Source organism: Schistocerca cancellata, chromosome 5 (genome assembly GCF_023864275.1).
Source record: "Schistocerca cancellata isolate TAMUIC-IGC-003103 chromosome 5, iqSchCanc2.1, whole genome shotgun sequence".
NCBI classification, from domain to species: Eukaryota; Metazoa; Arthropoda; class Insecta; order Orthoptera; family Acrididae; genus Schistocerca; species Schistocerca cancellata.
Genome location: NC_064630.1, coordinates 639,079,478 through 639,091,750, shown reverse-complemented (window position 1 = coordinate 639,091,750; position 12,273 = coordinate 639,079,478).

The window sequence follows — 12,273 nt, the reverse complement described above, 5'->3', positions numbered from 1 at the left end:
CGTCATTTCCTCAGGCATGTCGCCAACTGATACTAGTGCTTGCACTTTTCGAGGTAATTCAAGTGCAAAGTGAACCAGAAGCCTACTGGAGGTAGAAATCCAATTTTTGGCGGTCGTTGTGTATTTCAGTGGATTACTTGATAATAATACACATTCGATATCGTTAACGAAACAACTTAAAATCTTCTGCACTTGAAATAACTTTAGCAAATTGTGGGTGGGTATTATCGTGCAACAGAATAAGTCTTTGGACTTCATGGTACACTTCAGTTTCTGTGTAGTGTCCACGTACTCCTGTGCGTTAATTGTGACACAGTATTCCAGAATGTCCGTGAACAGCGTGAGCAGCGGGCCCTTACATTCAAAGAAAACGGTCATCTTGACTTACCCAGAGCTGGCATGCCTCTTTCGACTGAGCTGCAGAAGTTTCACTGGGAAGCACGTACACATCATCCATACATTTCCGATCTCTCCCCAAGCGATTTCCATAATTTTGGAGTCCTGAAATGTAATATTCGTGGCTGTCGATTTGCTTCAGACGAAGTTAAATGTATTAGCAGTTACGGTGATTGATTTGAAATAACAAACAGTTTACTTTTTCCATTTTCATTTGACTGCCCCTTATGCATATGTGTGAGGGGAGATAAATGACTACAGAGAACATAATGGAATGAGAAAAATGATGTCTTCCATTCCACTTCAAAATTCTAAAGAGTTCTGTTCATTTCTAAATATTTGCAAGATATTTTGATGAGTCATACTAGAAAAAAAACCTCGGAGTTAATTGCTGTGAGGCATTTTGGTCAGTCTAGTGAATCCAAAAAAAGTTGATGTGACACAAATATCGGTCGTTTTCGAAATGTGTATCACACTTCTTGCTGACAACTACACCCGTGAGTGGTCAGGGGCGATACTTTTGTCCAGACAGTACATAGTAACTAGTCTGCATGACATTGCACCAAGCCTTCCACAGGAGTGCAGAAATTACGGACGTACTTTCTTTCTACATACTCATCATTATCAAGTTACGTGTCATATATTATGCGCTATTTTCGTCAGAATGTGTTTAGAGGTAGGAATAACACATTGAATGCAAATCAGACGATGGTTGACACGATTTCTCTGACAGTTGAAGAATATGTACTCAGGAACGTATTGAAATCCATGCACATGCAGCACTCCGAAATTTAGGTATTCCCTATACCCCGAGGCCAAAGATACCATTTCCCCTGATGACTCATCATGCCGTGTGGCATGCCTGGTGGCATTTACCCGTAATTTCTGAGCTGTGACGGCTCGGTTTGCTGGTATAACTACCTCTGGCATAGGTCTCGATAGTCACCTACCTTGTGACTTACCTTTGGGTTTTCTGGTTGAGTTGTGGAGACTCGGCGCGGAGGATGGAGTTGTGACCGGCACGTGGCGGAAGGAGGAGGGCTGGAGCAGCAGTGCTGGTGGCGGGGTTCGGTTGGGCAGATTTGGGTTTGACAACGCGTGTAACCAGCCGGATCGCCGAGCGACTTGTCGAATGTTGGGCAGCCGTTAGAGAAGGTGTCGAAGGTCGTGCTGTGGAGCTCTGGTGACGGGGACCTCCTGTTATTGGAAGCGGAGTTAGATGGATAATTCACGGTGGGCAGGGTGCACTGTAACGTACTGCCTATGGATTTTCTGGCCCTGTGGTTTTATTGTTTAAAGGACAATTGGAGCAATATCATTGTGTCTTGTTCAATGAATAATATACAGGGTGTCCCAGCTATCTTGTCCACCCACAATATCTCTGGAACAATAACAGCTATTGGAAAACCACTTTCACCGGTATCAATGTAGCGCTGGGGCCTATGAATGTACATATTTGGAAACATTCTAAAACGAAAGCATATGTGTTTTTTAACACAAACTTATGTTTTTTTTAAATGGACCTCCTATATTTTTTCTTCAGCAATCCATAGCATGACAAAGCACATACACAATGGCTTTGATTGCATCGCAATATTCCCATTACATCCCGAGATATTGAGACGCGATGTTGACGCTTGAAACACCCGACATGCGCTGCTAGCGCACGTCCTGAGGCTCAGGCGTGAAACCCATGCTGCCCGTAATCGCGACGTGATTGACATGTGTAATCACACCTCCATACTTATCAAGAGGTCCGAAACAACGGTAAAACTTTTAGTCCACTTGCTCGTTTCACTAAAACCATCAACATGAATTTTACTATTACGAGTGAATGATTAACTGTCACTTGCGCTAGATGTACAGTAAAGTTTTAACGTTGAACGGCATTACCTTTTTAGTAACGGATTAATGATAAGCGATGTTATTTTTGTGACTAACGTTGCGGTACACAGATATGTTACAGAACCGCATCACCCCTAGCCTATGGAATAAATACCTGCTGGAATGTACGACGTTAACGCAGGATGGCAGCAGACCGCATTATTCGTTTCGGACCTTTTGATAAGTATGGAAGTGTGATTACACATGTCAATCACATCGCGATTACGGGCAGCATGGGGTTCACGCCTGAGCCTCAGGACGTGCGCTAGCAGCGCATGTCGGGTATTTGAAGCGTCAACTTCGCGCCTTAATATCTCGGGATGTAATGGGAATATTGCGATGCAATCAACGCCATTGTGTATGTGCTTTGTCATGCTATGGATTGCTGAAGAAAAAATATAGGAGGTCCGTTTAAAAAAACATAAGTTTGTGTTAAAAAACACATATGCTTTCGTTTTAGAATGTTTCCAAATATGTACATTCATGGGCCCCAGCCCTACATTGATACCGGTGAAAGTGGTTTTTCAATAGCTGTTATTGTTCCAGAGATATTATGGGTGGACAAGATAGCTGGGACACCCTGTATATTTCTTTGTTCTGCAGTGTGCCTTGGCTTGAGAGTGGCCTATGGTTGTTAGTGAGTCTTCTTTGTAACCAAGTGATTCTGTTCATTGGTAAACCATTTGTGTGCACCCGCTTGGGGTGCAATGCACCATTTGTGTGCACCCGCTTGGGGTGCAATGCACCGGTGAGTGGCACTGTACCCGGTGGCAAACTCATGGTACTGTTCAGCTACTGGGTATGAATTTGAAATCTAATTATGATTCATTAAGGGGTATTTGTTCTCACCTTCGTTGATGTGTCTTGGTCATAACTGAATTACATAGGGCTACCACTGAGTGAAATTTTCTGCTTTGCTTAAGCTCACCTTATCTAGTGTTTCTTAAGGCCTTTTAGCAATACTTATTCGTGCCTCAGGGGTTTAACTGCAACTCCTCTCTTTGTACCTGCACCTTGTCAATTACGTTTAGTCGCTTATCATTTTACCTAAACCGAGGCGTATTTATTGTGTATGACAAAATCCATTATAATTATCTCTATCAATCTTAGCGAGTTTCACCTGATCTGATTAAAAGTACTGTGAAGGCGCGCGTATATATATATATATACAACTCGTAGCGTTAGATAAATAGTTAAAGCCAAACTTAAAAAAAATAAACTTATATATATATATATATATATATATATATATATATATATATAAGTTTATATATTAGTTTATATATATTAGTTATATATATTAGTTTAACTATTTATCTAACGCTACGAGTTGGATTTATCTTGCTAAAGCGAGTCTCATCGTTGCTTGTGATTTATGTTCTCAGTCGATTCCGAAACACGCGAGTGTACCTTGGTGTTTGCAGCCGTGATTTGTGGGACGTTATCTTGTCGGCATCCTGCTCAACGCCCGAGGTCTAAGTTATTGCCGTGGCAGTGCTTTGCCGCGTCGTCTGTCATACCCAGCAAAAGTTGTCTCGTTTCTTGGAGCTATACGTGGGTTGAGCGACTGCCGCCAATGTTGTAGGGCGTGGAGTTTAGCGGGATTAACTCGTGAACTCTTGTAAATTATACTGTTCACAAACTCAGATGCTTTGTATTTATTGAATACGGTTTCCTTTGCTTATATTGGTAAATTTTAATAGTTTGTCACTTTTTATGTCACTATAATTCTTGTTGGTTTTCATGATGCATTCATATAGCATTTAATTAATCACTATTTTTTCTTAAGTAAATGTTAATTTATTGAAAACGACGAACTATCTGATGGGTTTCCCTTCCACATGTTGATGTTTCATCCTTTCCTATCCTAAACCTGTTTCCTGGGTTTCAATTGGTAGCAGAGCGTGGTATCAGAGGGCCGTGAGAGATTGTTGCTGCTTACCGTCCCAATAGTCTTAAAAGAGCTTCATTACTTTAACCAGTATTTGTTTCAATTTATTTTACACTCTTGCACTTTCTTGATCTTTTTAAAAAGGTAACTGAAAATTTCGCAGCTTAATTTTAGATTACCTGGCCAAATTCATCCGGACATCCTTCAGTGGATGTTCATGAACTTAGCTGGCAACAATATCAGTGAGGTGTCTGAAAACACTCGTGGAGAAATGGTAGGCCATTCTTACCCAAGAACCGAAGCCAGAGAAGGCAGTGATGCCGGGCGCTGGGGCCTGGAGCCAACTCGTCACAGTAACTCATTCCAAAGGCGTTCCAATGTGTTCAGCTCGGGACTCTGGACGGGCCTGTCCATTTCACGAAAGTTACTGTCCTCAAACCATTGTCACCCACGTGTTTATGAGAGGGTCTCATTCTGATGCGAAACAGTCATCATCTCACCAATTTTTCTCTAAACTACGAGGTAGACAATTCAGTATAACGAATTAATATCCTTCCACATTTAGCTTTATCTTAACTGCAAAAAGGCGGTCACACCCTAACCAAGAAAAACACTACCATACCGTAACCTATTCCATATGAAACTGTTGGCACAGCACCCAACGGCAGCCAACGTTCTGCAGATATTCGTCAGACCCAAATCCTTCCATCAGCGTGTAGCGTGATTCTTCACTCAAAACGACACGTTTCCAGTCATCCTCCGTGCATTGGCGGCCCTCGGTGCACCGCCTCTAAGATCAGTTAACACTGACTGCGGGCTCATGAGGAGCTGCTCGACCATTCTATCTCATTCTTTTTAACTCTGCACGCACAGTCATTCTACTATCTTTACTGTCGGTAGCACCTTGGAACTGACGAGTGATGCCTTCCGCTGATTTCATGTGAATTTTTTACAACCACTCTCTACAATGCTCGATGGTCTCTTTCCCTCAGTACATACGGTTTACTTGGTCAAGCATCAGCTACAGTTGGTTTTTCGCGTTTCCGCTTCACTATCACGTAACTGACCGTTGGGCAGCTTTAGAAATGTTGAATTTCGCTAATCGATTTGTTACTCAGATGACATGCAATGACTAGTCCACGATCGAAATCACTGGGCTCTCCTAAGCGATCCATTCTGCTCTTTTCTATTTCTGTACTGTCAATACTTGGTTACATTTCGTGGTCAGTTATGCATCACACAGCACTGACCGGATATCCTTTATGAAATAGTATCTTTTGCTGTTATTACAGTTAGAATACATGTTCTTATACCTTATGAAACGTCCCCTTAGAAAAATTATACAGGACTGTGCTTAAACTGACACACAATATTTTTAGCGCAACGCAATCTGACTTTCAAAAATCCCTACAAAAGAATGGCCCTGGCTAACATTATCCTATACCTTTCACAAATCACTTACCTCACAAAAATCTTCATTACTCGAACTACTGCAATACAGCGAGCGCCACTACTGCCAGCTAAATAAAAGATTCAAACTACAGAAGGCACTAACTACTGATAGGCATAGTTAGCAAATGAAAGATTTTAATAGAGAACAAACAATGTATTTACCTTAATAATCATAATATATATGCCATCCAGTCTTACAAATTTCAAATCTCCGCCATTTCTCTCCCCACATCCCCCACTGCTGGCGGCTCACCTCCAACTGTGCAACGCTACGCGCTGTTCACATCCAGCTGCCGCTGCCCAACACTACAATGGCAGACAACAATGCAAACTAGCCACAGACTGCACACAGCACAGCCAGTGATTTTCATACAGAGAGCGCTACGTGGCGGCGGCGTTACCAATATAAGAACCTAAACAGCCTACTTACATAGCCTACTTACAACCTCTTTAAATGCAACATTCTGCTTTGCACAAAAGGTGAACAAATCAGAGTCCTTACCCAAATCCCTGTACTAAGAGACAGCAGACAAAAAATGGAAACGAATAGAAATCTGGAAACATTGATCTCACTTTGCCAGTGGAGACCACTACACGCCGTGCGGGATTAGCCGAGCGGTCTTGGACGCCACAGTCATGGACTGTCCGGCTGGTCCCGGCGGAGGTTCGAGTCCTCCCTCGGGCATGGGTGTGTGTGTGTTTGTCCTTAGGATAATTTAGGTTAAGTAGTGTGAAAGCTTAGGGACTGATGACCTTAGCAGTTAAGTCCCATAAGATTTCACACACACACAGCCGAACCACTACACACCTGAGAACCGAAAAGCTGAATAGAAAATCAGAGAATTAGAGAGACAGAACCGCGAAGCGAGGACTGAGAGGTGAGGGCAGAGAAGCGAGAAGCGACTTCAATTCTCAAGAGCGATAACTCGCTGGAATCGAGAACGTTGCCATTCTCGGTTCTCATACTGTCCATCAATAGCGTACCTGCCGCACTGCACCGAACTGTCTGCGCAGTTTATTCTCGCGGTCCATAGCGTTGCAGCTGCCGCCACGTGATTTCCGTTCCAATAAGGCGTCGAATGTTCCGTAGGTTACCCAACACTTTATAAATCCTCACTCATTTTCTGAACGGTTCACTACTCCTGGCTTTTAGGGTACGCGAGCAAGACACTAATCACGCACGCCAAGAAAGCGATCGTTATGAGGCAACGCCACAAGGTATGCAACGCATCCGATATACAGGTGACGCGGCTACGACCTTAACTGACCGAAGCTACATGGAAACCTACCTTACTCTACGCTTACATATTGAAGTCTACGGCAGCCCACGGTAGTTTGACAACTCTAGTGGTACGGCTGGCAAGCGATTCCGCAGCCGCATACATCCCGACCTGTGTGGACTCTGCATGTGGCGTAGCATTGCGTCCATTAACGCACAGTTGCCGTTCCACGAAACTTTCGTTCGTGCGAATGGAGCCCTGTAACGCATATTGCGGCATACATGACGAGCGGTAAATATGCTTTTCGAACCGCTGATGAAGTCTAAACTGATGGATGCAATTTATCATCCAGAATCCCAATATAAACTGTGACAACGAATTGCACGATATACTGCTGTCTAAATTGTGTTCACAAAAACCCGAATTCATTTTGCCAAATAAATGGAGCAATTACAAATCAAGGAAAGCAATATCTTCACCCTAGTGTCACACTTACCACCACACGCTCACCCTTATTTACTGTGTCCGCACTGACTTGTATGGCCGGCCGAAGTGGCCGAGCGGTTCTAGGTGCTACAGTCTGGAACCGCGCGACCGCTACGCTCGCAGGTTCGAATTCTGCCTCGGGCATGGATGTGTGTGATATCCTTAGGTTAGTTAGGTTTATGTGGTTCTAAGTTGTACGGGACTGATGACCTCAGATGTTAAGTCCCACAGTGTTCAGAGCCATCTGATTTGTACGAAAGCTACATGACGTACCGTTAATCATCATTGTGCACAATTTTCACCCGCTTCTCGACAGATGTCCCGCTCTGTCGTCGCCTGTTCTGGACGTCAGTGTGAACTTGTATTGATTCTACTATTCTGAGTGCACCTATTACGGTTTTTTTGGAAACTGTATGACTTTCAAATATCGATTACATATTATGATCTACAATAGCCTTAGCTATCCTACTTTTTAACAGAAACATATTTTTGAAAATAACTTGCGATATGTGTGACAGACCGCGCGGAGTGGCGGTTTGAGGCGCCATGTCATGGATTGCGCGGTCCGTGCCGCCGGAGATTCGAGTCCTCCCTCGAGTATGGGTGTGTGCGTTGTTCTTAGCATAAGTCAATTTATGTTAGTTTAAGTAGTACGTAAATCTAGAGACCGATGACCTCAGCAGTTTGGTCCCTTAGCAATTCATACCCATATGTGTGATAGCAGTTAATCTAAAATGACAGTAGTTAATCTAAACCGCTAAACTATTTCTAAATTAGACTGAATATAAAGAACAGTTATCAAAATACTCAGAATGGTTTTGACGTGAAATAATCACATAAATGCCTAGCTGATGCGTATCGAAAATTTGTCCTCTTGCCAAATTTATACGAAAATTTGCAAACTGTTGCGTATCCCCGTACACTTTGATTTTATTTACAGTTTATGTTGCATAGCACTTTAAGTAAACTACACTCCTGGAAATTGAAATAAGAACACCGTGAATTCATTGTCCCAGGAAGGGGAAACTTTATTGACACATTCCTGGGGTCAGATACATCACATGATCACACTGACAGAACCACAGGCACATAGACACAGGCAACAGAGCATGCCCAATGTCGGCACTAGTACAGTGTATATCCACCTTTCGCAGCAATGCAGGCTGCTATTCTCCCATGGAGACGATCGTAGAGATGCTGGATGTAGTCCTGTGGAACGGCTTGCCATGCCATTTCCACCTGGCACCTCAGTTGGACCAGCGTTCGTGCTGGACGTGCAGACCGCGTGAGACGACGCTTCATCCAGTCCCAAACATGCTCAATGGGGGACAGATCCGGAGATCCTGCTGGCCAGGGTAGTTGACTTACACCTTCTAGAGCACGTTGGGTGGCACGGGATACATGCGGACGTGCATTGTCCTGTTGGAACAGCAAGTTCCCTTGCCGGTCTAGGAATGGTAGAACGATGGGTTCGATGACGGTTTGGATGTACCGTGCACTATTCAGTGTCCCCTCGACGATCACCAGTGGTGTACGGCCAGTGTAGGAGATCGCTCCCCACACCATGATGCCGGGTGTTGGCCCTGTGTGCCTCGGTCGTATGCAGTCCTGATTGTGGCGCTCACCTGCACGGCACCAAACACGCATACGACCATCATTGGCACCAAGGCAGAGGCGACTCTCATCGCTGAAGACGACACGTCTCCATTCGTCCCTCCATTCACGCCTGTCGCGACACCACTGGAGGCGGGCTGCACGATGTTGGGGCGTGAGCGGAAGACGGCCTAACGGTGTGCGGGACCGTAGCCCAGCTTCATGGAGACGGTTGCGAATGGTCCTCGCCGATACCCCAGGAGCAACAGTGTCCCTAATTTGCTGGGAAGTGGCGGTGCGGTCCCCTACGGCACTGCGTAGGATCCTACGGTCTTGGCGTGCATCCGTGCTTCGCTGCGGTCCGGTCCCAGGTCGACGGGCACGTGCACCTTCCGCCGACCACTGGCGACAACATCGATGTACTGTGGAGACCTCACGCCCCACGTGTTGAGCAATTCGGCGGTACGTCCACCCGGCCTCCCGCATGCCCACTATACGCCCTCGCTCAAAGTCCGTCAACTGCACATACGGTTCACGTCCACGCTGTCGCGGCATGCTACCAGTGTTAAAGACTGCGCTGGAGCTCCGTATGCCACGGCAAACTGGCTGACACTGACGGCGGCGGTGCACAAATGCTGCGCAGCTAGCGCCATTCGACGGCCAACACCGCGGTTCCTGGAGTGTCCGCTGTGCCGTGCGTGTGATCATTGCTTGTACAGCCCTCTCGCAGTGTCCGGAGCAAGTATGGTGGGTCTGACACACCGGTGTCAATGTGTTCTTTTTTCCATTTCCAGGAGTGTATATGCTGACTATTGTTGCGAACACAAATGATAAAATGCGGTTCTCGTTACTGGTTTCTGTAGTTGAAAATTTGAACTTTGTGCTCTCTGATCTGTTATGGGGGGATACGCACAACACTAAAAGATTTCCCGCTGTGAATGTATGATATTTAATTTGCTACACTATGTTCTCATAATTCTGATCTGGCTTGTTAGAAATGGCACACTGTATCATTACTGTAACTGATTACGAAATTAAACATGTCTTTCTCTACTTTCGTCTCTGAAATGCACTGAAAATTACTCTTGTTATACGCACAGAAGTTACAGTATGCAGTGTTTGTCAATCATAAAAGCTGCAGTGGATTTTTTAATATTTGAACACTATTAATTGCCACGGCTAACACGAGAGCATGAAACTAAAAATGAAAATTGATTTTAATATTACTAGCCAGACCAGATTTCAACACAGCAGTCTTTCATATCACACAAGTAAAGCTTTAACACTCTGATTTACGTAAATTATTCACGCCACTGATATTGTACTAGCAGTTGCCCATGTCCATCTGAAAATAGCATAATAAAATCTACAATTGTCCTCTGAGGTGTCCGGAAAGCTGAAAGAAATAATTTTAATGTACCATTACCTGCCCGCTTAGTTGCGAGAAAATTGCTTTCATTCAATTATGGTTTGAATTTACGGCGGCAGCGGCTCCCGAGATCGTCGCGCAGCAATGCGTCACGGAAATTCTAAATTCTCTTAAAACGGCTAAAAACGTGGAATGAAATACTGGCCAAGAGAGCTAAAAATTGGTACAAGCATTTTTAACATTTTCTACATTCAAAATCAACAAAAATTTCAAAGCACACACCTTTTTTATGCATCAGTATCCAATGACGTCTTTCTCGATAAAATAACAAAAGAAAGCTAACTAAGCGTTCGAGAGAGCGTTACAGGCTCTTACAACATCCACTGCTACAAGAAGACAGAGAGAGTAATGTCTAAACCTCCACTATTTATAAGAAATTTGATATGCTAATACATATCTTTGTTTAATTTTTAATTATCAATGTCTCTTTTCGGTTTCCACACTCGCCGACCACAGACGTTATTTGCAAAATGGTCATACATAATATTACACGAACATAAAAATGAAATATAGTTATTTCCTTTTTTACAGTATCCACATAATCGCTAACTGTTCGTACAGAAATGAAATATAACAACACAGATAAATCTGTTTTTTTTTCCACATATATTACACTGATTTTAGAAGTGTCTTGCCAGGAGACGTCACAAAAACGAAAACTATACGTAATTTTCCCTCTAAAAATTCATGTAAGATCTTCCATGGATTCTTATCTTGCAACGGATAACTCAGCTCTGCTCTGTGATTCTTGACTCCTTAATGAAAATTTTGAAATTATGCCGAATCCTTTTAATAACACAGAAGTGACTTGTACTAACATGAACTGTATGATTTTGTTTAACATTGTAACATCATAAAAATTATTCATACGTGTAATATTCAAATTACGGAAAATTTACTCTTGGCACTTATAATGAAATGAACTAACAGTGGAGGGAGGAAGATAAGTAGAATACTGAGAACATGACAGATAATTCACCCTGAATACCAAAACATAGATATTGTGAAATTTAATGAAATCTTTACACCACAGTAACCACTCAATTAGCACTTGCAGAAAATATCACTTAACACAAATAATCCTTACCGATGTGAGCTAACTCCTTATAAACTCCTATTAAAAATCAATCATTATCCTTAATCCTCAATTATACAGCAGGGAGCATCTCAAATGTAATTCATTCTCTGATTATCTGTGCAGCACGTCCGCCATTCCAGCTCCTCAGTCTGCCACGACTCTCTCTCTCTCTCTCTCTCTCTCCCTCTCTCTCTCTCTCTCTCTCTCTCTCTCATTATATATATATATATATATATATATATATATATATATATATATATATATATATATATATATAGAGGGTTATTACAAATGGTTGAAGCGATTTCACAGCTCTACAATAACTTTATTATTTGAGATATTTTCAAAATGCTTTGCACACACGTACAAAAACTCAAAAAGTTTTTTAGGCATTCACAAATGTTCGATATGTGCCCCTTTAGTGATTCGGCAGACATCAAGCCGATAATCAAGTTCCTCCCACACTCGGCGCAGCATGTCCCCATCAATGAGTTCGAAAGCATCGCTGGTGCGAGCTCGCAATTCTGGCACGTTTCTTGGTAGAGGTGGTTTAAACACTGAATCTTTCACATAACCCCACAGAAAGAAATCGCATGGGGTTAAGCCGGGAGAGCGTGGAGGCCATGACATGAATTGCTGATCATGATCTCCACCACGACCGATCCATCGGTTTTCCAATCTCCTGTTTAAGAAATGCCGAACATCATGATGGAAGTGCGGTGGAGCACCATCCTGTTGAAAGATGAAGTCGGTGCTGTCGGTCTCCAGCTGTGGCATGAGCCAATTTTCCGCGGACTACGCGTGAAACTTGCCCGTACGCGTTCAACCGTTTCTTCGCTCACTG